Source organism: Pleurodeles waltl, chromosome 11 (genome assembly GCF_031143425.1).
Source record: "Pleurodeles waltl isolate 20211129_DDA chromosome 11, aPleWal1.hap1.20221129, whole genome shotgun sequence".
Taxonomy (NCBI): Eukaryota; Metazoa; Chordata; class Amphibia; order Caudata; family Salamandridae; genus Pleurodeles; species Pleurodeles waltl.
In genome coordinates, this window is record NC_090450.1 from 834754885 (window position 1) to 834782255 (window position 27371).

The window sequence follows — 27371 nt, forward strand, 5'->3', positions numbered from 1 at the left end:
CCTAGATATAAAAATTTGGATTTTCTTTTATTTCTCTTAAACTACTGAACGGAATTACAACAAAACAAAAGAGCACTCTTTCAGGGCCAGGACCTACCAAATTTGGTGTAATTGTGTCCAGTAGTTTTTGCGCTATTGCTGTTTAAAATCCCAATGGAAACTTTCCAGGCACAGCTGATGGGACTAGCAAATACTTTTGGAAAGTATTGTGAAGATTCATCAAGCGGCATCACCAAAGTCCACAAGAAGACAGAAACACACGCTCTCAGAGTATAGAGTACTGCTTTATTTCAATGAATCCAGCCCCTGCAATGTGTTTCGGCTCTAAGCCTTGTTCACGCACGGGGTGGCTGTGTTTGACATACCTATTTGAATCTCCAAAACACATGAACAAACAAGCATAAATGAAGGACCAGTAAATTATGTACTGTTGGTTGGAAATGTATGCACCATCTTAATCTGTGAAAACATTTGATATTCCGATAGCATATACATACATACATTTCACTTATCATGCTACACAATGATACTCTCGTTGTATTATGGATATTAGGGCCATCCCTTTAAATACTATATTTTGTTTTGCTAATAGACAACATCATTCCAGTACATCATACTAAATTTGACTCATTAAAAGGTTTTTTACAAAATTTTTAGCACAAGATTTAGATATATTATTCAAACGATAAAGTATGAGTATGATGTAGTATCATACTAGTGTTAGGCTAATTAAAAACCTCGGATAACTGAATTAGGACCAGTCCTAATAACTAAATATTTGGGGCACAGCACAGTGGAGGCATCATCTGGGACTGAAACAGGTAATATTCTCGAGCATTAAGTTACGACCAGGTAAATTAACCAAAATGCATTTCAGCAAAATCAAAAAAAATATTGGGCCTCATTACTACCCTAGCGGCCTGCGCTACACCGACGGTACACCAGTGGTAACACCGCCAACAGGCTGGCAGTGTACTGCCAGTGGATTATGACTGTGGCGCATTAGCCACGGCCATACCGCCGGCCCCTCCAACATACTCCCCAACCGCCAACCTGTCCATGGCGGTAAACACCACCATAGAAAGGCTGGTGGTAAGGGGGACATGGGAAGCCCCTGGGGGCCCCTGCACTGCCCATGCACTTGGCATGGGCAGTGCAGGGGCACCAAGGCACAGCCCTGAATTTCAGGTAGTGAAATGTGCGACGGGTGCTGCTGCACCCATTGCACATCAACATTGCTGCCGGCTCTATTATGAGCCGGCTGCAATGTTGATATGACTTTTCCGCTGGGCCAGCAGACGGAAACACTATTTCCGTCCGCTGGCCCAGCAGAAAAGTCATATTAGGGAGCCACATATACTGCCAGCACTGGCGGTATAGTGCCGCCCGCGGCTTCGGCGGTCTTCTAGTAAAACCGCCAAAGTTGTAATGAGGGCCATTGTCATAAACACTTTGAAAGGGTAATTGAGAAAATTGAGGAAATAATGCATAAACAAAATACCTGATAGGTTTTCTATTATCACTAAAGATAGGAAATAATACCCAAGTGGGCTCAACCTTAAAAAAAGGGGTGGGACTTAGCATCAATACCGTTAATATTGAAACCTAGTGGGTGTATGAAACACCCTAATAAAGGATTACTGAAATTTTGCCCGAGTGGGCCATTATCATACCCTTTGACCTTAAGTATAGAAAATATAATTATTCTACTACTTTTTTTATGACAATTTCACCTCCCTAAATTTCTATATACAATCCATAAAACAGGTCCATCCACAATAAAGAATAAACAAAATGTCAACAAAACAAAAAATCACCCAAGTGATATAGTTAGGTTCTGAATTTACTCATACAAAACCAGAGGAAAAATCTGAGACATTCAGCAGTTATAGTTAGAGTTGTTTCAAGTAACTCTAACTCGTAGTCTAAGGTAACTATAACTTGTGCTCTCAACATGCACTGCTAATTACCCTAGATATAACAATACTCATGACAACTTTTCTAACTTCAAGAAAGATATTAATGAAACATTAGAAGTCAAATTATTGGGGAAAAACTGTGCTTGGCAGGAGTATGAGTTATAGTTACCTTAGGACGCTAGTTATAGTTACTTGAAATAACTCTAACAATAACTGCTGAATTTCTCTGGTTTTGTGTGAGTAAATTCAGAACCTAACTGTAACATCCCTTTAACCTTTGTTTTTTTAAGGCAAGCATGGTAAAGGTGAAGGCATATGAGTGGTAAACATTTGCATAGTAAAGGCATGTGTGGTAAAGACTCATGCGTTATAATGACCGCATTGTAAAGACATGTGTGGCTTTGTCATAATACCATGCTATCTATGAAGGCAAACTCTTCAAGGTCCCACACAGTAGTAGTAATCATTATAGCAGCTTCAAAATACAATAAAACCTTTTTTAAGAAGGAAATGGTGCTGAGCCTCATACATCATGATTGGTCTCGAGCCATGGACTAACTGTGACCAAAGAGCAAAATGTTAGTTAAGTCCAGTGCTTTACTCTGAAAATGCTAAAACAAATTTATGGTATATCTAGCATCAGAACCCTACTGCCTTTTACTAATTGCATACCTTTACTAGATGTAAATAAAACACTGATTCATTTTCTTATGTCCAGCTCATCTGGACATTGAGTTTAGTGAGTCTGATTACCGCATTGGACTTTAGGTGACTTCCAAAACCTCTGTTGTTTCCTACATTTAGCCGTAGTCCTATTACCAATGGAGCACACACCACAGAAACTGGCAATAAAACCCTGACTGCCCCAGGGCTTAGGGCCCACATGCCTCCAGTGAGCTGTAAATGAGGGTCATGTGTGCCTCTTGGAAACTTCCTGAACTTTTGTTGACAGCCTCATGCCTTTCTCATGTCAGCCACCCTGGAGCCCGTGTGAGGCTCATGTCAGCCTCTTGTTGGCCTCATGTCAGTCGACCTGGAGCATCGTGTGAGTCTCATATCACCTACAGGTCTAACGCCCTTGAGGTTTGCATGAGCCTCATTTTAGCTTCATGTCAGGCTCTTGTTGGCCTCATGTCAGCCACCCTGGAGTCTGTGTGAGTCTCATGTCAGTCTCTTGTTAGCTTCATGACAGCTGGCCTGGAGCCCTTGTGAGGCTCATATCAACTACATGTCAAGCACCCTTGAGGCTTGTGTGAGGCTCATCCCAGCCTTTTGTTGACATTGTGCTGTTGTGAGCTGTGGGTTCTCCTTAACCCCAGCCAAAGTTGGAGCTCCCTCTCAGTGTGATGTGCTCAGATGTTTCCAGTGTGATTATCATCTTGAGATCTGTGGTATTTGTTTCATATCTGCTGATCAGTCACACTTGCAGAAACAACATCCTGGCATTTATGACTCTTTAAAAAACGACATTCTTTCATTGTGTGAAGTGCAAAAACACTAGAGCAAAACTGGCCCTGGGTTGCTTGTGTCCTGGTTCAGGGAGGTCCTGGCCCGCCATTTCCTGCTGAATTGTTCCCACGAGGAGCAGGGTCCAGAGTCATTGCAAGCATTCCTCTTATCACCTTTTGTGTGTTAAGTGTGAATCTTACCAGAAAGCAGTGGAGCACTGTATAGGGCCAAAGGCAAAGATAGAGCCAATGAGTTATTGGGAAGCAAAAATTTGCCCTGCAAGCAGAAGTGAAGTGTTCCCACACCATGATGTATTCATCTTTAAAGAGGTGTAGCTGACCTCATGGAAATGGTGACCTGAACTTATATTGAAAATTACACTTTTTGTTGAAATTACACAAGGGAAGCCGATAGCTCGATTGACTAAGTACATTTCTACAACAAAGAAAGTGAACACAAGCTATTCACACAAATTCAGAAACTCATTTGCAGAGACAAAAATGCATATGTTGATGGGGTGGGAGAGTGTGAGAACTGACTGATTTAAACTGAGGGGCTCTTTCAATATTTCAATTGTTCCAGTGTACTTCTCCAGTGGAATCATATCAAGGCCTCTTTTCAGGCTCTATTGATCACATAGTTGGTGCTGAAGAGAGATTTTAGAGAGTCAGGCATTGGTCTCATAGCCCAAACCAGCCTTAAGAGATTGTGTCACTTTTTTTCCAGAGCCACCTTTCCAGTAGTCCATTTAGTGTGATATCAGTACCTGAGCCCCAGATGTTAGCTCGTTAGCAAAGGAATCCTTTCATTTTAGCTTGAACATGTTAGGTGAGGTTTATGGATGTCATTCCATTGTCTCTTTGGTAAATTCCATTTGCTTGCTTCTTTTCTGGATGCCAATACAAACTTCCGCAGCTTCTCTAACTGCATCTTTTAAATCACATTGTCAGCCTAATGTATCGGAAAAGATTACCATGAGGAACCTTCTCAGGTAAGGAAATCTTTGGAAATGCAGAAGTTTATGGTACAGTCAGAGAGAACACAAACTGACAAAGTGAACTGTTGGAAACTGCCGTCTGCAGAGGGTCATTCCCAAAATGATTGCCTTCCTTCTCTTATTTTTGCTAGATTTTTGCTCTTTTTTGCTTTAGACCTCTATGCACTTTACCACTGCTAACTATGTGTTAAAGTGCTTCTGCTCACTCCCCTAAGCATGGTTTGATTGACGTATACCTGATTGGCAGATTTAATTTACTTTTAAGTCCCTTGTAGAGTGGTATACCATATACCCACAGCCTGTACATTGAATGCAACTAGTGGGAGTCCAACAGTTATTGTGCCACTCACTAGCACTCCAAAACAGGTGCCTTGCCTACCATTGCAACCTGAATGCAGTGTCCCATTGCCATGTCAACTTGGCATTTAAAACACCTTACCAAGCCATAAACTCCCCTGTTATTAGTCACCCCTAAGGTAGGCCCTAGGCAGCCCATAAGGCAGGGTGCTGTGTAATTAAAAGGTAAGGCATAAACATTTATGTTTTACCTGTCCTGTGTTAGTGAAAACAAACTATATTTGTTTTTTTACTACCATGAGGTCCACCCCTCCCATAGGATAACATTGGGTATTCCTTATTACATTTAATAAACTGTAGTTCCTAAATGAGAAAATGAGAGGAGGTGGATATGTTATTTTCGGTACCTATAAATTTGTAACAATAAAGCCTTTTCAATGATAAAGTTAACTTTATCATTGCAATTTTGAAAATGCCACTTTTAGAAAGTTGCCATTTTTCTGCCCTTAGCCCTCTGTGCCTGTAGTCTCTCTTAGGTCACATGACTAGGTGTAACTGACTTTGTGAATTCCTCCCAGACAGTCACAATAGAGGTATAAGCAGAGCCTGATTGGCCCCTCAACTGGCAGGATGGGGGTTGAAGCTGAGCACAGTTCCATTTACACATGAATACACTGTGCACTGTCTCCTCACAATAGACTTAACAACCCTGTATTGTCAGTGAAGCAGCCTGGACCAGGGGAGGCAGAAACTCCAATAATTTCAAAGAACCTTTCCAGCAACTTCTGCCACCTTCAAGGAGAAGGGCACTAGGGTATACAAATAGGGTTCTGAGACCCACTCTTCAGTTCACTACTGTACCTGCAGAAGGACTCACAGAGGGCTGTCTGTTGCTGTGACCTGCTATGCCCTCAACAGGCCGCTGCTGTACGTGGAAGGACTGCTTTGCTCCCTGGAGCCTGCCTTGAACCTTCAGAGGCCAGCCCTGCTGTTGATCCCAGCATCTTCACCTGCACGTAGGACTTCAGAAGGGACTCCGAGGGTTGGCTTGCTGGCCTCCTCTTCAGAGCCACAAGGACATAACAGGTTCCTATCACCTTCAACTGCCCCTGGACCCAGCCTGAGTGAGTCCTGAACACCGAGGTGGCCTCCATTCACTCCTGGACCCTTGGTTGTTGAGCTAAAAGTGCCCAGATGGCCATTTTCCAAAACTGAGAACTTAGACAATTTTGGCCAAAAAGTCTTCCGAGTACCAAGAGGAGAAAAGGACCTCCCTGATCGCCTATTCATCCGAGGTACATTGCCGATCGGATTGACTTTGCAGCTTTTTCCGATACTATCTTCTTAATAGCAGCAAGGCTGTTTCAGCGGTCCTCCATCAAAGGTGTATTCAACCTAATTGAACTGTCTTCCGTTCCCGCCCTATGATTTGTCCGGCTGGAGGATTTCGACTGCGGTCTCTATAACTAAGGTGGTCATTACAACCCTGGCGGATGGTGTTGAAGCGGCGGTAAGACCGGCAACAGGTCGGCGGTGAAAAATTGCAATTACGACCGTGGCGTAAACCGCCAACAAAGACAGCCACTTTAACACACTGACCGCCACGCCGGTACAAACAAACAGCGCCGCGTTCACCGCCAACAGACAGGCGGGAGACAATGTACCGCCCACACTATTATGACAGACCAATCCGTCCCCTTTTTCGGGGCGGATTCACTGTGGATAAAAACAAGGCGGAAACAGGAATCCCGAAGGAAAAACGCTCACCTCTACACACCCCACGAGGAACGAGGACGCCATGGATCCGGAACTCCAAATTCTCCCTGCAATAGTCTTCCTGCTCTTCTACCAGGAGCACGAACGCCGGCGGCGAAGACCACGGTGAGTACTGCACCTACGACACGAAGGAGGGGGGAGGCAAAAAACAGGGACACACACACACAACACGCAACACCCCCACCCACTACAACACACACACTAATGCATATCAATACATCACAGTTACACCCACCAATCCCCCTGGAAGAATGCAAAGACAATAGAAAATGTGTGTAACCATTGTAATATATTAAAAGCAAGTAGGCTGAAATATATATATACACACCATGTACAAAATATATACCAAGCATAGTAGTCTAGGTAGTGCTCTAATAAAGTCTGTGGAACACTGGGACCACACGGTATGGTTGAGGTCCACACAAGATCCCCGACCATGACGGAGAGAACATTGCAGGGGCATCAGAGAACAACTAAACAGGCACCTCAGGGGGAGGGAAAGGGGGGGCACCTCAGCCGCTTGAGTGCACAATGCCAAATCCATGAGGGGGCCACATGCCCACTGTTCCATCCTGGGGAGTTCAAAGCCACAGTCACTCAAGTCTCCCAAGTGGGTAGGTTGCCCACTGTTCCATCCTGGGGAGTGCATAGCCACAGTCTCTCAAGTCTCTACAATGGGTGGTTTGCCCACTGTTCAATCCTGGGGAGTGCAAAGACACAGTCTCTCAAGTCTCTACAGTGGGTGGTTTGCCCACTGTACAATCCTGTGGAGTGCAAAGCCACAGTCTCTCAAGTCTCTACAGTGGGTGGTTTGCCCACTGTTCAATCATGGGGAGTGCAAAGCCACAGTCTCTCAAGTCTCTACAGTGGGTGGTTTGCCCACTGTTCAATCCTGGGGAGTGCAAAGCCACAGTCTCTCAAGTCTCTACAGTGGGTGGTTTGCCCACTGTTCAATCCTGGGGAGTGCAAAGCCACAGTCTCTCAAGTCTCTACAGTGGGTGGTTTGCCCACTGTTCAATCCTGGGGAGTGCAAAGCCACAGTCTCTCAAGTGGATGACAGTCTCCACTGGTTTCTGGAGGGGGCATGGTGCACAGAGTGCTTCATCCTGCTAAGGACAGAGGTAGTGGATGAGTCTCCACTGGTTCTAGAGGGGCCATGGTGCCCAGAGTTCATCATTCACCCCGTGAAGGACTCAGTTGCGTCAGTGCCCTTGCTGCTCATGGGCCAGCGGTGTTTGAGATGGCAGTGCCCTGTTCAGCGGTGCTTGAGATGGCAGTGCCCTGTTCAGCAGTGCTTGAGATGGCGGTGCCCTGTTCAGCGGTGCTTGAGATGGCGGTGCCCTGTTCAGCGGTGCGTGAGATGGTGGTCTCCATTGCAGGGACTCAGCTGCTGGCGGTCCTTCATGGCCCAGCGGGGCTTTTGCTGGCGGTTGTTCATGGCCCAGCGGGGGTTTTGCTGGCGGTCCTTCTAGGCCCAGCGGGGCTTTTGCTGGCAGTCCTTCATGGCCCAGTGGGGCTTGTGCTGGCGGTGGCCTCCTGGGCAGGTGGGCTGGTGCTGGCGGGCCCCTCCTGGACAGCTGAGCTTGTGCTGGCGGTCCGGTCCTGGGCAGCTGGGCTTGTGCTGGCGGGCCTGTCCTGGGCAGCTGGGCTTCTGCTGGCGGGCCTGTCCAGGGCAGCTGGGCTGGTGCTGGCGGTCCGGTCCTGGGCAGCTGGGCGTGTGCTGGCGGGCCTGTCCTGGGCAGCTGGGCTGGTGCTGGCGGTCCGGTCCTGGGCAGCTGGGCTTGTGCTGGCGGGCCTGTCCAGGGCAGCTGGGCTGGTGCTGGAGGTGCCCTCCTGGGCAGCGGGGATGATGGCGGTCTTCTCCGCCGTGCTGCTCTTCCCAGACTTGCCAGGTTTCTTGTGGCCCTTCCCCACCTTGGATGGTGTCACAGCTGACTCCACAATCCCACCTGGACCCCTGGGAGCGGCTTTGGTGGCTGGAGTCTTCTCCCTCTCCCGCCAGGCACTAGCCAACTTCTGATGCTTCACAGGTGGGGGACTGTCTCTGCCTTTCTACACCCTAGATGGCATTCAAAATGGTAGACTGACCAACAGTGAGGGACCTGAGGAGGTCAATGGCCTCCTCACTGAGGGCAGCAGGGGTGACTGGGGCAGGGCCTGAGGTGCCTGGGGTGAAGGTGATGCCCACATGAGCGGGCACGGGGCAAAGGCTGAGGGGCCTGCTGGGAGGGCAGTGGTGGAAGGGGGGGTGGCGGCTGTACCTGTAGATGGAGTGGCACAGATGTTGCCGCCACCACAAGGGAGCTCCCATCAGAGGACGAGTCCGTGTCACTGGTGTCAGCTCCTGTCCCTGCCGTGGAGCTCCCCTCGCCCTCCGTCCCACTGGTGAATTCCGAGTCCGTAGTGTGGCCCTCCATGTGGGATGAAGCCCCCTGGTGCTCCGGTGCCACTGCTCCTCCGCCTGATGATGCTAATGCACACAAGAACAGGGAGACCACAAAAAGGGGGGACGACAGAAGAAAGACATGTTGAGTGCATGCATTACCACTACCGTTGGCGGACACGACAGACACAGAAGCCCCCTACACTACGCCGCGCTCTTGGGCTCCACTGCTCAATTCCTGGGAAATGGCCTACAAGGCTATGGATGACATCTGCACACATAGATGACACAGGGGCATGACTAGGTGTACTTGTCAGTCTACAGAGGTGGGGTGGGGTGCCACATGGCCTTCCCTATGGAGGGACCTTGCCTACAGAACTCGCCCTGGCCTAGGGGAACCCACAGCCCACCTCCCCCACCCAGACACCTCCACTGCGCACAATGTCAGCAGAATGAGAGTGTACTCACCCCCTTGTGGCTGCAGTGATACCCTCAAGCGCCCATCCAACTCCGGGTTGGCCACCTCCAGGATCCTGAACATCAGGGGGTTCATGGTGCGACGGGCCCCCCTCCCAAATTGGGAGACCATCTCCAGCTGAGCCTCCGCCATCTTCTTGCTCCAGCGGAGAATGTCCTCTCATCTTTTCTGGCAGTGGGTGCTCCGTCTGTGGTAGACCCCCAGGTTCTGGACGTCATTGGCGATGGCACGCCAAATATCTTTTTTCTGGTGGGCGCTGACCTACATGAAATGTACAGGGGGAAGAATAAGTAATTACCAACTGCACCGTCAAACAGATTTGCCCCCATCCCTACCCTTGCCATGTGGCACATGCATTCACCGTCTTTCATGCACGCAGCACTCTCCCCCCTTCCTTCTTGCATCCAGCCCTCACCACACAGGCAAAGCCCATACAACATGCTCCCAGTGTACTTACCTGTTTGTCTGGAGGACCGTAGAGTAGCGTGTACTGGGGGAGGACCCCATCCACGAGTTTCTCCAACTCCTCCGATGTGAAGGCAGGGGCCCTTTCCAGGACACTCGAGGCATTGTCTCTTCCAGACCGAGGTCACAGCAGCACTTGCAGTGTAGGTCCTCTCCTGTTGAAGATCAGGTATCGAGTGATTGAACAGATAGAAAATGGCGGTCACGTCCGCGGCGGTGCGTACTGTCACTGCCGGCATACTTCGTCATTGGCTCCTGGGACCCTTAGGGCCCAATGTTAACCAATGCAGCATTGCGCCGGGGTCTTCGATCGCCTACTGCGATGGTGTACAACGCCAGCGCAGTTACCTCACATCCCATTGTCCTATGGCTTCATTTTCAACTGCGTCACACATACATAGGCCTAGACTCAGCACACATACAGGCCACCTTGTGTGTATGAATGGTGTTCTGGGTAAACTGTGGGTACGTACCTCTGAGTTGTTTGACTCTGTGCTCGCTGTTGTCCTTCATAGGCACCGTCCGCTGGGACATGTGAGGAGATGGCGGCATCCTCCGGTGTACCGACCATTGGTGGACCTGTCGACAATGGAGGAGCGACATGTGATTATCACATACAGGCTTGACCGTGCCACAATCCAGGAACTGTTTACCCATTAAGAGCCAGACCTGATGTCAGCAATCCGCCATCCCACAGGAATCCACCCTCAAGTGCAGGTGCTGTCAGTGCTCCATTTCCTTGCAAGTGGGACTTTTCAACCAACAGTGGCCATAGCATCAGGGATGTCCCAGCCTATGTTTTCCAACGTATTGTCCAGAGTGTTGTCTGCCCTTCTGAAACACATGCGGAGCTACATTGTTTTTCCTCAGGTGGAGGATTTGCCTACAGTGAAAGGTGATTTTTATGCCCTGGGACACATCCCCAACATCATAGGTGCCATTGATGGGACACATGTGGCTTTGGTCCCCCCGCAGGAGTGAACATGTGTACAGAAACCAGAAGAGTTATCATTCAATGAATGTACAGATGGTATGTTTGGCAGACCAGTACATCTCCCATGTGAATGCCATGTTCCCTGGCTCAGTGTATGACGCCTACATCCTGCGGAATAGCAGCATCCCTTATGTGATGGGTCAAGTCCAGAGGCACTGTGTGTGGCTATTAGGTGAGCACCTGGAAGCAAGACAGTGGGAATGGTTGTCTGGGTCTGGGGATATCCCTACAGGTTAGTGCGTGTCTAACAGTTGTCCCTCGCCATTTGCAGGTGACTCTGGTTACCCCAACCTGACATGGCTACTGACCCAGTGAGGAATCCCAGGACAAGGGCAGAGGAACGCTACAATGAGGCCCATGGGCGAACTAGGAGGGTGATCGAGCGGACCTTCGGCCTCCTGAAGGCCAGGTTCTGGTGCCTCCATATGGCAGGTGGATCCCTATTCTACTCACCAAAGAAGGTGTGCCAGATCATCGTGGCCTGCTGTATGCTTCACAACTTGGCTTTGCGACGACAGGTGCCTTTTCTGCAGGAGGATGGTCCAGATGGCGGTGTTGTGGTAGCTGTGGAGCCTGTGGACAGTGAAGACGAGGAAGTAAAGGAAGAAGACATGAGTAACAGGGACTCAGTGATCCAGCAATATTTCCAGTGAGACACAGGTAAGAGTACAGACCTGCCTACTACATGTAATTTAACACTGATACCTCTCTACTGTCTGTCGTTTTCACCCAGTGTATGGTCACTGAGTTGTCACTTTCCCTTACGATTTCACAGATGTGGGTCCCACTGTGTGACATCTGCTTAGATTCCTCATGGGCTAGAGGTGTGTGACATAGGTATGTTGACATTACGATTGAAAGAGCTTTTTGTCACTGTCATTGCTAATAGATTATTTCGAAATCACAGACAGACTCCAGATTGTTTTGTGCTTTAAGGGTGTTTATTTAGGTGCTCAATATTGGAGGGGGTAGTGAAATGGTGAGGGGTGATGGCGGAGGAATGTCCATGGCAGAGTCCAGTCTATTAGTCTCACAGGTGCATTGCCCGTATGGGCATAGGAAGTGGAGCTGGGGCAGTTTAAGTATGGACAGGGTGACAAAGTGGGACAGTAGGATGACAATCAGGGTGGTCTCATTTCCTGGCGGGGGTCTTGGCATCGTGCTCTGTCTTGTTCCTGGATCTCAGGGACCATTTGCGGGGTGGTTCTCCCTCTGCAGGGGGTGGGGTGCTGGTGTGGTGGTCCTGTGGCGGGGCGTCCTGTCCACTAGTGACGGCGGAGGTGGTGGGCAGTTCACCGTCCATGCTAGTGTCAGGGGCCCCTTGTAGTGCCACAGTGTCCCTCCTGGTGTTCACAAGTTCCTTCAGCACCCCTACGATGGTGCCCAGGGTGGAGCTGATGGTTCTGAGTTCCTCCCTGAAGCCCATATACTGTTCCACCTGCAGGCGCTAGGTCTCCTGAAACTTGGCCAGTACCGTTGCCATTGTCTCCTGGGAGTGGTGGTAGGCTCCCATCTTGGAGGAGAGGGCCTTGTGGAGAGTGGGTTCCCTTGGCCTGTCCGCCCCCTGTCGCACAGCAGCCCACCCAGTTCCCCTGTGTTCCTGGGCCTCCGTCCCCTGGACCGTGTTCCCACTGCCACTGCCCCCAGGTCCCTGTTGTTTTTGGGGTGGTGGGTTAGCCTGGGTTCCAAGTAGTGGTGGACACACAGCTGATTGACGTGTCCTGGGGACGGAGGTATGGGCCCGCTGGGTGGGTGCTGTGCTGGTGTTTCCAGGGGAGGAAGGTCTGTGGTGGCCTGTGACTGGGCGAGGGGAACCGACTGTCCAGAGGTCCCCGATGGGCCAGGCTGGTGGTCATCTAGATCCAGTTGGACAGAGCTGCTGTCACCACTGTGGGCCTCTTCTGTTGGTAGTGTGGACATGTGTGGACCCTCCTGTCCGGTGACGTTGGGTAGGGTTCCTGCAGGGGTATAAAAGCATGATTATTGCATCTGTGTGTACCATGGTGTGCAATGGGTGGGTGACCGTGTACCCCAGTGCTTGCATTCCTGTGTGGGACCTTGTGTGATGATGGTTTAGGGGGTTTTGTGGGTATGTGCAGTGGGCATGCATTTGTGATGGGTGTCCATGCTTTGTTGTTACATGCAGGGCTTGGTGTTGGGAGTGTGGTTTGTGATGTTGGGACATATGTGAGGAGTTGGAGTGCTGGGGGTGAAGGTGGGGGTATGTGCTGGCATGCAGGTAGGGTGGGGGATGTAATAGTTAAGATTTGACTTACCAGAGTCCATTCCTCCACCTACTCCTGTGAGGCCCTCAGGATGCAGAATCGCCAAGACCTGTTCCTCCCATTTTGTTAGTTGTGGGTGAGGAGGTGGGGGTCCGCCGCCAGTCTGCTGAAGTCTTTAGACCACGGAACACACCTTCCCCCGTAGGTTGTTCCACCTCTTTCTGATGTCCTCCCGATTTCGTGGGTACTGTCCTACTGTGTTGACCCTGTCCACTATTCTTCGCCATCGCTCCATCTTCCTTGCAATGGAGGTGTGCTACACCTGTGATGCGAATAGCTGTGGCTCTACCCGGACGATTTCCTCCACTATGACCCTGAGCTCCTCCTCCGAGAACCTGGGGTGTCTTTGCCGTGCCATGGGTGGTGTAGGTGATGTGTGGGGTGGAGTGTGTGGTGATAAGTGTGTTGTGTGAGGTGTGTGGAAGTTCTGTGGGTGATGGTGTTGTGTGCCTTTGGATGCTGTTGTTCTTGCTGGTGCTGTCTCTCTCTGGCCTTCTTTCGGAATTTTTGGTCGTAGGGGTTTGTGGGTGATGTGGGTGTATGTTTTATATTGTAATGGGTGTGTGGGAGCGGTGTGTGTATGTGTTTTGTAAAAGTGTGTGTATTTTTAATTGTCCAATGTGGATGTGTTTTGTAAAAGTGTGTGTATTTTGGTGTGGCGGACGTGTGTGGGTGTCTAGATTTTGGCAGATTCCGAACTATGGGTCATAATAGCTGTGGCGGAATTCCGCGGCCGCAGCGGTGTGTTGGCGGTCTTCTGCACGGCGGTAAGCCGATTTTACCGCCAATGTTGTAATGAGGGCCTAAGTCTGAAGGTAAAGATTTTCACTACGATTTCACTCCATGGCTATCAAACAACAAAGTTATCTCATCAGACACTTCTGCAGCCTTGATCCACTGAATTTCTGCCTTCTCAAATACTTTTCTTCAAAAATGTTTAAGTTGAAAGTAAGTGCTGACCAGGCCCAATCCACGTTGTGTATCCAAACTGCGGTCCATTACATATGGACTTAACCTTTGACTTTTCCCCCTTTTATCATGACCAGGTGTTTGTGGTTGGAACTTTTCTCTTTTAGGTGCTATTTTGAACCTAAAACTTAAAATTCATAACTCGTGTTCTACTGATTAGATTTTTGTCTTTTTACTGTCAAATAATTCATTAAAAATTACTCTAGTGATCTAAATTGGTTTGGAATTCTTCTTGTGTTGTGTTTTCACCTAATCACTGTCTGTGTGCTGCATATATACTCTATACATTGCCTCTAAGTTAACCCTGACTGCTCTTTGTTCCAAGATATACACGGTTGAATAGAGGCTGATTTAGTGACTTTTTGTGGTTCACCATGCAAGATATTTTGGCTGTTGCTTGACTATAACTTTGGCTCACACCCCAGTCAAACAACAACCCAACTTCTCAGAGTGACCAAAACAACACAATTGAGGGTTGCAAAGTAGACTGAAAGCTAAATGGGAGAGTTGGATCCCTAAAAAAAAAAAAGATAGCAGGAGCCACCTTCCTAGCTTTGAACCCTTTTATGGGACTGTGAATCCAACGTCTGTGCTCCAATACTTTGGCTGCTCTAACCTTAGAGTGAAGGTTTCTGCAGGCCTGAGTGTTTGAGTGAGCCAGGTGCCAAGAGGAGGTCCAGCACAATTTCCACTTTTGCTTGCCAGTACAATAGTGTCTATATCTTTTTCATACTTGTAACCAAGGTAGATGACCTCTCATGATCTCTAAGGCATCATACCCTTCCCATGCTATGAGATACTATACTGAAGACCATAGGTAGTATGCAAATGTTTCCACTATAAGCCCAGGTCAGACGCTGATCCTTTTTATAATAGGCACAAAGGACCAAATGTATGAAATTCCCATTTTGCATTTCCTAAATAGTAAATTTTAAGAAATCACTATTTAGGAAATGCAAAATGGTATGTACTAGCATAGAGATTTTCTTCTTGCTTTAAAAAGGTACAATGCAAGAATTACTAAATATATATATATATATATAGCTTTATAAATATAGCTATAGATATAGATATTATAACTGACAGTCGCCAGTAGGTAGTTTCCATAGGAAAAGTATTTTTGATTTGGCTTTATCTTTGCCACCTTTCAACTAATTTTCGTTTAATTTGCCAAAAAAGTGTCTTGCTGGGTCTTGTTGTGCATGGAAAATTTCAGGGTGATCCATCAAGCGGGAGTAAAAGAAAGGGGTAAAAATAGTATGTTTCCCATGTTAATTCCCAAGGGATTTTGAACATGACTATAGCCCAAACAATGGATGTAATTACAACAGATTTGGCAGGAAGGTAGAAAGTGCATATCTGGAAAGAGCCTAAGCACAGACCTCATGGTGAAATCTGATTGCCTGTCAACACTTCAACCAGGAAGTGATGGCAGCCATCTTTGGACCAATATACATGGTAGACCCCCATTAAAATGCATTTTTCTCAGCCACATGAGAATGAAGTCTGACAGTCTCAGTAAAACATGAGTTTCCAACAGGAGCAGCCTTTCGGATGATTCCTCTATGTTCTTCTGCAGCCTCCCAGAGTGTTCTAGAGAACAACAAGAGTGCTAACAGTCTTACTTATGACAAAAGTGTGGCACACCCGAAGCCATCTTAATTGAATCAATATGGTATACCTTGAGATATTTATGCCCTCATTATGAACATGGCGGTCCGTTCCGCTCCGCCGGCGGTAGGAACCGCCAACAGAGGAGCGGTCCGTACCACCAAATAATTATCCAAACGAAACACAGGCATCCCACGAACCTCCCACCACCAGGAGAGGAGTGCCGAAGACGACGGCAGAGTTCGCCCACAGGCCGTTGAAAAGGCCCAACCTGCCCAACAAATTATGAATCACCATTCCGCCGCCAGTTCCGTGGCAGAAACCACCGCCACACAAAGCCAGGTGGAAATTAACCAAATATAAGGAACCACGCACCGGAGTCCCACAGAACACACTGCGGCAGCCATGGATAGAGAGCTGCAGATCATGCCAGCCCTGCTCCTTGTCATATACCTCCACGACCGAGACCGCCAACAAAGACGACGCCGGTAAGTACCACAACCTACGACACAAGGGAGGAAAGGGCACAGTTACATAGCCACCCACTCCACCCATCCTGCAACGCCCCCCCAACCCTTCCCAGCAGCACAAGTCATACACCCCACAGCAAGAGGTACTTACCAGACACAAGGCCAATGCAACTTGACCATAGTACATACAAAAGCCCCACACCCATAAAAAAGTGAAACAAATGACCAGGGTTTAAGGGCATGCAGCCCAAACACAGGCCACACACAAACTTTATTCACAAGTTGACAGAGCCAAACAGTGCAAACAGGGCCAATGGCCAGTCCGTATTTTCACAATTGTCATGGGCCACAATGGGCCCAACCTGACTCCCCCAAGTGCTTGGTACTCCACATAATGGGGCATTATATGGGCATCCGGGCACCTCACAGAAGGGGGCGCAGGGGGTGGTGGAGGTGGGTATTTTCAACAGGGGTGGGCCTTTGACTTTCTTTTGGAAGGTGGAGGGGGGTGGGCTTCTCCTATGAAGGAGGTGGGGACTATTTGGCTCGGGTGGAGCTGGATGGCCTAGGCTCTGTCCGGGCCTTCCTCTTATCTGGGGAATGGGATGGGCATGGGAATGTGAAGGGCGGACAGGGGTGGGCTGTGATGTTGAAGGAGCGGAAAGGGCAAGGAGGTGGGCACGTTTGGGGACAAGACGGGGTGGGCCAGTGGGTTGGAAGAGGTCAGCACGGGAGAGGAAACGTTTTTTGGGAGCAATTGAGGTTGGCGTGGATGAGGGCGTGGCAGTGGAGGCAGAGGGAGTGGATTTATGGGGTGTAGGGATGCGTGTAGTGGGTGCAGGTGACTGGAAAGTATGCTGTGGTGTGGTGGATGTCTGATGGGTGGGTGTCTTGGTGTGTTTGTGTGTCTTGGGAGGTTGGGGGTGGACACAGTGGGAGAAGACAGACATAGGGGGTCATTCAGACCCCGGCGGGTGGCGGGAGCCGCCCGCCTGGCGGGAACCGCCGAATGACGGCACCGCGGTCAAAAGACCGCGGCGGCCATTCTGTGTTTCCCGCTGGGCTGGCGGGCGACCGCCAGAAGGCCGCCCGCCAGCCCAGCGGGAAACCCCTTCCCACGCGTAGTGGGAAGGGTGCGACGGGTGCAGTTGCACCCGTCGCGAATTTCAGTGTCTGCAATGCAGACACTGAAATTCTATGTGGGGCCCGCTTACGGGGGCCCCTGCAGTGCCCATGCCATTGGCATGGGCACTGCAGGGGCCCCCCGGGGCCCCACGACACCCCTCACCGCCATCCTGTTCCTGGGCGGTGAGGGGGTCGGAATCCCCCATGGCGGCGCAGCAAGCTGCGCCGCCATGGGGGATTCCTCAGGGCATCAGAAAACCGGCGGGACACCGGCAGTTTTCCTGTTCTGACCGCGGCCAAACCGCCGCGGTCAGAATGCCCTGCGGGGCACCGCCAGCCTGTTGGCGGTGCTCCCGCCAACCCCGGCCCCAGCGGTACTTGACCGCCGGGGTCGGAATGACCCCCATAGTGTGGATGAATGTTGTGTGGGTGTCTGCAAGTCTGGTGAGTGTGCTGCATGTGTCAACTACAGTGAGTGCAGGTGTGGTGTATGGGGTGCATGTATGGCTGTCTGTGATTGTAATGAGTGCAGTAAGAGGAGCAGTAACAGTGAGTGAAGGTGCAGTGCATGAGGGTGTGGATGTAGAGGGGACAGACAGGGAGGCGGAAGAGGTGGGCACACTGGGGAAAGTGGACGTTGTTTTGTGTGCAGGTGTCTGTTGGCTGTGTGAATGCTTGTGGTGGGAGGTGTGGTGCTTGTGTTTTGAAGTGTGCTCCTTGTGTGTTGATTGTGTCAGCGTGTCTGAGTGCATGCTTTGGACGAGTGAAGGGAGTGGGGTGCTGGAAGGGGTAGAGGAGGTTGGAGGGGGGACAGAATGACCAGGGAAACTGGCTGCCGTCCGAGAGGAGGCCAAAGCCTGAAAAGATCTCTGTAGGGCAGACACAGCACTGTGAATGCCATCCAAATAGGCATTTGTCTGCTGCACCTCTGATGCTAGCCCCTGGATGGCATTGACGATGGTTGTCTGCCCTACAGAGATAGTTCTCAGGAGGTCAATAGCCTCTGTGAGGGCAGCAGGGCTGACTGGGGCAGGGGAAGAGGTGTCTGGGGTGAAATAGATGCCCACCTTTCTGGGTGGGCGGGCACGGCAACTCAGTAGGGAGCAGAAGGGAGGGCTGTGATGGAATGTGGGGTGGCAGAAGATGTCACAGTAGTTGTGTCTGCACTAGTGTCCGCCACCGCTGGAGGGCCCCCATCGGAGGAGGTCTCAGAGTCACTACCTCCTGTGGTAGTAGCCTCCACCGTGGAAGTCCCCTCGCCCTCCAACCCACTGGTCCCCTGGGCTTCGGTTGTCTCTGCCTCGGAGGATCCGTGGGCCACTGCCTCCCTACGTGCCGGTGCCTCAGCTCCCTCACCTGATGTTGATACTGTACCAAACCAACACAAGAGAACAGGGATGGGGAGACAAAACAGGAGAGACACTTGTAAATAGCTGAATGCAGGTATATAATGGTCAAACATACACCCACCCAGAAAACACACCCAACAGGCAGCACTATGCCCATGGCCATGCCCTTTACTACTGACCAGAATACTGCTCTACACCCATCCCCTGAAATACCTTAGGAGCAGAAGTAGGTGAAACCTGACAGGGACACCCCTACACCCTTTGGGGAACATACAGTAGATGGACACCAGTCAATTTCCCTGCATCTAAGCGGCATGAGCCCTATTACACAACCAGACATCCTTCCAGACTGAAGTATGGTCAATGAGTACTCACCCCTCGGTGACTGCTGTGCAGCCTTCAAACGCCCACTCAGGTCTGGGTACGCCACCGCCAGGATCCAACGTATGAGGGAGGTCAGTGCCCGATGGGCACCCATTCCACGTTGGGAGGACTTCCCCAGCTGGGCTTCACTGATCTTTAGTGCCCAGAGCTGAAGGTCCTCCCACCTCTTTCGACAGTGGGTGCTCCTCCGGTTGTAGACCCACCAGGGTCCGCACCTCCTTGGCGATGGCATGTCAATGTGCCCTCTTCTGGTGGGCGCTGACCTAAAAGGGCGACACAGAAATGGAACACAGAGGTCAGGCGCGTGCACGATAGGAACAGCTGGCTAATTGTCCACTATGGGACAGACAGTACTCTCAGACAAACAGGACAGTTGCACACAGCATGCCATGCACCATGGCCATTGCAGGCTCAGAGGTGCACACATATGTCCAATCAACACCATCTATTACCACACACAGTGCCCTACAAACCCAGACTCACCTGTACCTCTGGCCGTCCGTACAGTTTCGCATACAGGGGCAGGACCCCGTCCACTAGCTTCTCCAGTTCTTCCTAGGTGAAGGCCGGGGCACTTTCCCCTGCAACACGTGGCACATCCATAGCCAGAGGCAGTCCACAGAAGTACACAGAGTGGAGTACCTGTCTGCACGAGATCAGGGAGTCAAGTAATCAAATGATGACGAACGCGCGTATGTTCTGCAGCGGTGTGCACCGTCACCGCCGGCAGCAATCATGATACGCCAGGATTCCTCATTGGCATCCATGTTAACCAATGAGGGTGCAAACAGCGGTAAACACCGCCTTTGGCTGTGATGTCAACCGCTAGCTGTATGAGGTCACTTCCACAACGAAAGGGCAGAACAACATTGGGCAGACATTTTGCCTTTAGCTACACATCTAAAATTAATTAGTACTCACAATGCAGGCCCTACTAGCCACATGAAGCACCTAGGCCTCTGTCCATTCAGTGTTGTAGCCAACATGAAATACTCTGTTCCCTCATTTTGATGTATATGTATACCTGTCAGGTAGCAGTTATTGTAGAGACACCGCAATAAACAATGCCGTGCACATATGATGACAAGTGTGCCAATGTATGTGTTTTCATCACTCTCTTTTGTAACCCCTCGTAGGTACTGACCCTTGTGGGGAGGAAGGGCACCATCGGTGTACAGAACACTTGTGGATATGGGACCATGGTGGAGCGTCAGATCATAATCACTTACAGACTCACACATGGAACTATTCAGGACCTTTGTGCATTACTGGATCCTGCACTGACTCCGGGAAATCATAATCAGCAAGACATTCCAACTCCGCACTCCATTTCCTGGCCACTGGCTCATTTCAAGTGATAGTGGGCATGGGTGCTGGTTTTTCACAGCCAGTGTTCAGCCAGGTACTGACAAGATTTCTGAATGCATTTGTAAAACATCTGCTATCCCATGTGAGGTTTCCCCAAAGTACTGACCTTCCTGCCATCAAGTCTGACTTCTATGCCTTTGCCAACATTCCCCATGTCATAGGTGCCTTCGATGACACACACATAGCTATCATCCCCCCAAGAGTGAGTGAACAGGTGTACAGAAACAGGAAGAACTTTCACTCCATGAACATCCAATTGGTATGTACTGTAGACCAGTACATTTCCCATGTGTATGCCATGTTTCCAGGTTCAGTCCATGATTCATTTGTGTTGAGGAACAGTAGTGTGCCCCAGAAGATTGAACAACTACAAGAGGACAGAGGGTGGATCATAGGTAAGTTTGCCTGTCACTAACTGACACATTGCAGAAAACCAGCCTGTCTGACTAAGGGACATTACAATGACGAGTCTGTATTGCACTATTTACTAGGTGATTCTGGCTATCCAAACTTGCATTGGCTCCTGACACCAGTGAGGAATCCCAGGACGGATGCAGAGAGGAATTACAATTAGGCCCATGGACGTACTAGGAAGGTATTAGAGCGAACTATAGGTCTCCTGAAGGCTAGATTCCGGTGTCTATGTATCTCTGGAGTTTCCCTGGCCTATGGTCCTGATAAGGTGTGTAGAATAGTGGTGGCCTGCTGCATGCTGCACAATGTGGCAGTGAGACATTCTATCCCCCTCTTGGAGATGGAGGGTGCATTTGGTCCTGATCAGCTACCTCAGAGAGGTGAGGAGAGTGATGGTGAAGATGAGGAAGGGGAAGATGTCAATTCCAGGAACCAACTGATGCAACTCTTCTTCCATTAACTGTGTGGGACTTAAGCCTGCCATTGGGGTTGGTGACTAATACTGTCACTGTGCTCTGTCATATAGCGGGGGTCGGTCATGATAGGCAATACATGGCCCACTTCTGCATGGTACTGACTGAAAATATATGCATTCCCTCCTTGCCACCATTTGGGCACACAGGACTACCATCATGCACAAAATTGACAATAAAGTTTTTCTCTGCCAGTTGCATCCATACTCTACTTTGTTCACAATTTAATACAGGGGACAGTGTTGCAGGTGTGAAATGTGTTTTCTTGGTAGAAGTAAGTAAATTGTGCTATTTACAGTGATGGGAGTCGTAAGGGTGGGGGTGCTCAAAACCAACATGGTGGCAACCTTCTTGGATAGTATTGATGGGTCCATTTTGTTGAACAGTACTTCAAATTGCCCTCAGCTAAGTGTTTCTGGGGAATGGGTGGGATGATTGCTTTGCATTTGCAGCAGAGTCAATTGTTGGAGGAGGCCTTGATCTTAGCTGGGTTTCCAGTGTCATATCTTGGCCTAAGAGTACGTTTGGGTGCCTGCTGTGGAGCTTCTTGGGGTTACATGGTTGGCCCTTGTGTTTCCTGGGAGGGTATTTCCTGGGATGTTTCTGCTGCTTGGGTCATCTGATGCTGGTTGTCCAGGGCTGTTGTGGGGCCTCTTGTCCGGTGTGGGTGTCAGACTGGTTTTGACCAACTGCAGCAGTTCTCCTGCTATGGTGGCCAGTGTGGCATTGTGATCTTTCCACTGCTCCATGGCCCGTTAGTGTTGTTCCTGCTGCATCCTCTAACTTTGCTCCAGGGTGGACACAATCTGTGCCAACCTGTCTTGGGTATGTTGGTAGGCCCCCAATACCTCTGAAATAACATCCTGGGCTGCTGCATCCATCCTGTGGCCTCCCCCCGGCCCACTGAGACCCTTGAACTTGCCCTAGCCCCCTGTGCCTGTGTCCCCTGCACAGGTCTGGCAGTGCCAATTGTACTGGGGCCCTCGCCCTCCTGCATGGTTGGAGTCGGAGACTGTGGCCTCTGTAGCTGTGTTCCACCAGTCTGTGCCCTTGGTACAGTGTTGTGGGTACGCCTGCCCTGGGATGCTGGTCTTGACTGGGTGGTAGGGGTGACAGCCGTTTCCTAGGTGGTGCTGCTGCATGGTGAGAGACCAGGACTGTGTGAGGGGCATGCCTGCTCATCGGGGTCCAGGGATCCTTTTCCAGCGTCTTGTGAGGTGCCTCTGTCTCCCTGGAGGGCAGTGGCACTCCTTGTCCCGTCCTTTAGGGTTGCATGGGTGGTGGTGCCTGTTGGGGGTCATAGATATGTCTGTTACATATGCATGTAGGTTTGAGGTGTACAGGACTGGGCTATTTTGTGCTGGTGTTACTTTCAGTGGCCTTCCAGGATGCCTTTGTGAGGTTGACATTGCATTTAGCACCAGTGTGGGGTTGCATTGTTGTGGGAGGTATTGTTCCATTGTGGGTACGTGCAGGGGTGGGTGGCTGTGCACAGCTGGAGTGATGCGGCCCTGTTAGTTGGCATGAGGTCATGCAGGGGGGTGGATGTGGTGGGTAATGGCTGGGTGGGGTCTAGGTCCAGGTGGGTGTGGGTGGGGTCGGGTGGTGCATGCAGTGCAGGTATGATATATATGAGTAATTGTAGATGACTTACCTGAGTCCATTCCTCCAGTGAGTCCCTCTGGGTGCAGCATGGCCAGTACCTTTTCCTCCCAGTCGGTGTAGTCGGGTGGTGTTGGTGGCGGTCCTCCCCCAGTCTTCTGCACTGTGATGTGGTGCCTGGATGCCATGTCACGGACCTTCCCCCGCAGGTCGTTCCATCTCTTCCAGATGTCGTCCCTGGTGCATGGATGGTGTCCCACTGCATTCACCCAGCTCCAATTTCCGGGCGATGGGTGTGTGCTGCACCTCGGCCCGAAGATTTGTTGCTCCACCTTTAGGATCTTGTCCACCATGGTCCTTAACTCCCTTTTGGTGAAGCGTGGATTTTGGGGGGGACATGATGAGTGTGGTGGATGGTGTTGGGACTGGGAACGAGGTAAGGGTGCTATTCTGTGGGTGGGTGTGCGTCTCCTGTATGCTGGCGTTCGCTGTCTGGCTCTGGTGCTCTCTGTCTTCTTGTCATGCTTTTGTTGCAAGGGATTGTGGGGTGTGTCTGTGGGTGTTTTATGGGGTTCTGGATATGTGTCAGGTGTGTGGGTGATACGCATATCCAATGTGTGCACTTCTTGCTAATGTGTCCACTTGCCGCCTGTGGCGGTCGCAGCCGCCAATGGTCGTCCGGCGTCCACTATCCGCTGAGGTGATTTGTGCATCATTATTTGGAGGGCAGGATGTGGGTGTGCTTGACGGTGGCGGGGTGGGCTGGGATTCCCACCGACAGAGTCATGGCGGGTTGGGTTTTTCGTTGATTATATGGCGGGTTTCCATTCACCGCCAACGGCGGGATTTTCTTCACCGCCTACTCGGCGGTCGGCAGCCTTTCCCACCATGTTCATAATGACCACCTTAATTTAGAAAAGATCAAAACTAGGGGGTTCATCTTGTCAAAGAAGCTATGGCTAGTGCTGAAAAAAGGAAAATTAGGACATGTTTTAAGTGAGTTATCAAATATCTACCTCTTCTACATTCTGACATGCAGACTGAAACATGAACTTTCAACACCAAGAGCATATTGCTGTTCACTTCCTGGTGATTAGCAGCTTTACTACAGTGTTCTGATGAGCAATTATAGTGCTAACATTCTGAATTTATACAAAAGTGTGGCACATCTGAACGCCATCTTGATGGAATAAATGTCAAAACAGGAAGCTTTTTTTTACGAAGGAAACTGCAGTAAATGAGGAAATTAGGGAGCTTCATAACACATAGGCCCTCATTCCAAGCTTGCCGCCCGCCAAGCGGGAACCGCCAATTGGCCGCTCCGCGGTCAAAAGACCGCGGGGGCCATTCTGACTTTCCCGCTGGGCCGGCGGGTGCCCGCCAAGGGAGCGCCCGCCGGCCCAGCGGGAAAGGGCCTGCAACACAGAAGCCGGCTCCGAATGGAGCCAGCGGTGTTGCAGGTGTGCGACGGGTGCAGTTGCACCCGTCGCGCTTTTCACTGTCTGCTTAGAAAAGCATACTGGGGCCCTGTTAGGGGGCCCCTGCACTGCCCATGCCAGTGGCATGGGCAGTGCAGTGGCCCCCAGGGGCCCCAGGACTCCCGTTCCCGCCATCCTGTTTCTGGCGGTGAAAACCGCCAGAAACAGGCTGGCGGGAAGGGGGTCGGAATCCCCATGGCGGCACTGCTTGCAGCGCCGCCATGGAGGATTAGCCCAGCCGGGGCTAATCCGGCGGGAAACCGCCAGACCCGGTTTTCCGACCGCGGCTTTACTGCCGCGGTCAGAATGGGCACTGAAGCTCCGCCAGCCTGTTGGCGGTGCTTCCGTTGCCCGCGGCCCTGGCGGTCACGGAATGAGGGCCATAATCCTCCCAAGATGGCCACTAGAGCACAAACAGACAAAATGTAGCACAAATATTACCCAAATGTAGGACAAGTATCGCTCAATGACAGAAGTGTGCAAAACATGTATTTTCTTTGCTTTTGTGCAGTTTTATATGGCGCAGATGTGACCAGAAGGTATTAGAGTTCTTACCATGGGCATCAGTTACATTACACAAGGACACATTCAATTAGTTTTCAGGCATGGGGAGATTAGGGGCCTCATTCCGACCCTCGGGGCGGGCGGTACACCGGCGGTAACACCGCAAACAGGCTGGCGGTGTACTGTCAGTGGATTATGAATGTGGCACATTAGCCACAGCCATACCGCCAGCCCCTCTAACATACCACCAGGCTTCCGCCTGGCGGTCATAATCCCCAGGGCAGTGGTGCAAACACCATGGAAAGGCTGGCAGTAAGGGGGACTCGGATGCCTCTGGGGGGCCCTGCACTACCCATGCACCTGGCATGGACAGTGTAGGGGGCCCAGGCACAGCCCCATTGCGCATTTCACTGCCTGAATTTCGGGCAGTGAAATGCGCGACGGGTGCTGATGTACCCAGTGCACATCAACATTGCAGCCGGGTCTATTATGAGCCAGTTGCAATGTTGATGTGACTTTTCAGCTGGGCCAGCGGACGGAAACAATGTTCCCGTCCACTGGCCCAGCAGAAAAGTCATAATAGGGAGCCACATATTCCGCCAGCACTGGCGGTATAGTAGCGCCAGCGGCTTCAGCGGTCTTCTAGTAAGACCGCCGAAGTCGTAATGAGGGCCTAAATGACTTGCCTAGAATCACATGATTTCGAGCTGATGCCATAACTGGAACCTGGTTCCCCAGTTGCAAAGTCTGCAGCTCTGGTGGTAATGCTATATCCTCTACCCAATGTAAAACATATAGACCCTCATTATGAACATGACAGTCCGGACCGCCATGCCGGCGGTGGCGAAAATTACCGCCACCGGCATGGCTGTCCAGACTGCCATATAATATACATGGGGAGACCGCCACAGGCAGAACTCCGCCATCACCAGGCTACTGACGCCAGGCAGCCTGGAGATGGTGGAGTTCCTTATCCGACAGGGCAGCACTGCAAGCAGCGCTGGCAGACGGATAATGAACCTGTTTTCCTCCAGCCTTTCCCTGGTGGTTTAGGCCACCAGAGAAAGGCTGGCGGATTGGGTACCCCAGGGCCCCAGGAACCCGTGCACAGCCCAGTCGCGCATGTCACTGCCCAATACACTGCTGCATTGCCGAAAGCTCCATGTTAAGCCGTCAGCAATGTACAGGCCAAGCATTGTGCTGGGCCGGCCAGCGGAAACACTGTTTCTGCTGGGCGGCCCAGCGGAATGTTGTTTATTGGGCTGGCAGGGTCTTCAACGTGCTGGCGGTCATTCTTTAGACCACCAGCACCGAACTCAGTGGGATTTCCCGCCGAGTTCATAATGAGGGCCGTAATCAAGTGATCAAGTGGAGGAAAAACAAAAGATAACAAATCATTTAAAAGTGCTTTGTCACTCAGAAAATATGTCTTCATTTTAGTTTTTTTAGAGCACTGGCATAATTTTGATAGAAACAAGACCCTCTCATTTTTATCATTTCTAAAGGAAATGCTTTAGGTATTACAATTTTGAGTATATCAGGAGGATGTCAGGTGTGCCACCAAATGATGTACTTGGTGTTCATAATCCATATATCATCAATCAATCAGTACATTTGTAGAGTGCACTACTCACCCATGAGGGTCTCAAGTTGCAGAAGGTTGGGGGGGGGAGTGAAGCTGCTACTGCTCGAACAGCCAGGTCTTGAGGTGTCTCCTGAAGGTCAGTAGGTCCTTCGTCTGATGTAAGTGGACGGGGAGGGTGTTCCAGGTCTTGGCTGCGAGGTAGGAGAATGATCTGCCGCCAGTTGTTGTCCTGTGGATGCATGGGAAGGTGGTGAGGATGAGGTTGGCGGAGGGGAGCTGTTGGTTTGGGGTGTAGAATGTGAGTCGATCATTGAGGTATGCTGGTCCGGCATTGTGGAGTGCTTTGTGGGAGTGGGTGAGGAGCTTGAATGTGATCCTTTTGTTGATGGGGAGCCAGGTGGGCTGTGATGTGGCTGCAGTGGGGGATGTCGAGGATGAGGTGTGCGGTAGCGTTCTGTATTCGTTGCAGTCTTTTCTGGAGATTGGCTGTGGTTCCTGCATAAAGAGCGTTGCCGTAGTCCATTCTGCTGCAGATGAGGACCTTGGTGACCATCCTTCTGGTTTCGGTAGGGATCCACCTGTAGATCTTGCAGAGCATGCGGAGGGTGTTGAAGCAGACGCTGAGACAACATTGACTTGTTGGATCATGGAGAGCGATGAGTCAAGGATGAAACTCAGGTTGCGTGCGTGGTTGGTGGGCTTTGGTGCGGCTCCCAGTGAGATCGGCCACTAGGAGGCGTCCCAGGAGGAGGGGGTGGTGCTGAGGATGAGGACCTCTGTCTTGTCCGAGTTCAGTTTTAGCCAACTGTTCTCCATCCAGTTGGCGACGGCCTTCATACCTTAGTAGAGGTTGGTTTTGGTGGTGGCAGGATCCTTGATGAGGGAGAGGATCAGCTGGGTGTCGTCGGCGTATGAGACGATGTTGAGGTTGTGAGATCGGATGATGTTGGCGAGCAGTGCCATGTAGACGTTAAAAAGGGTCGGGATGAGCGAAGA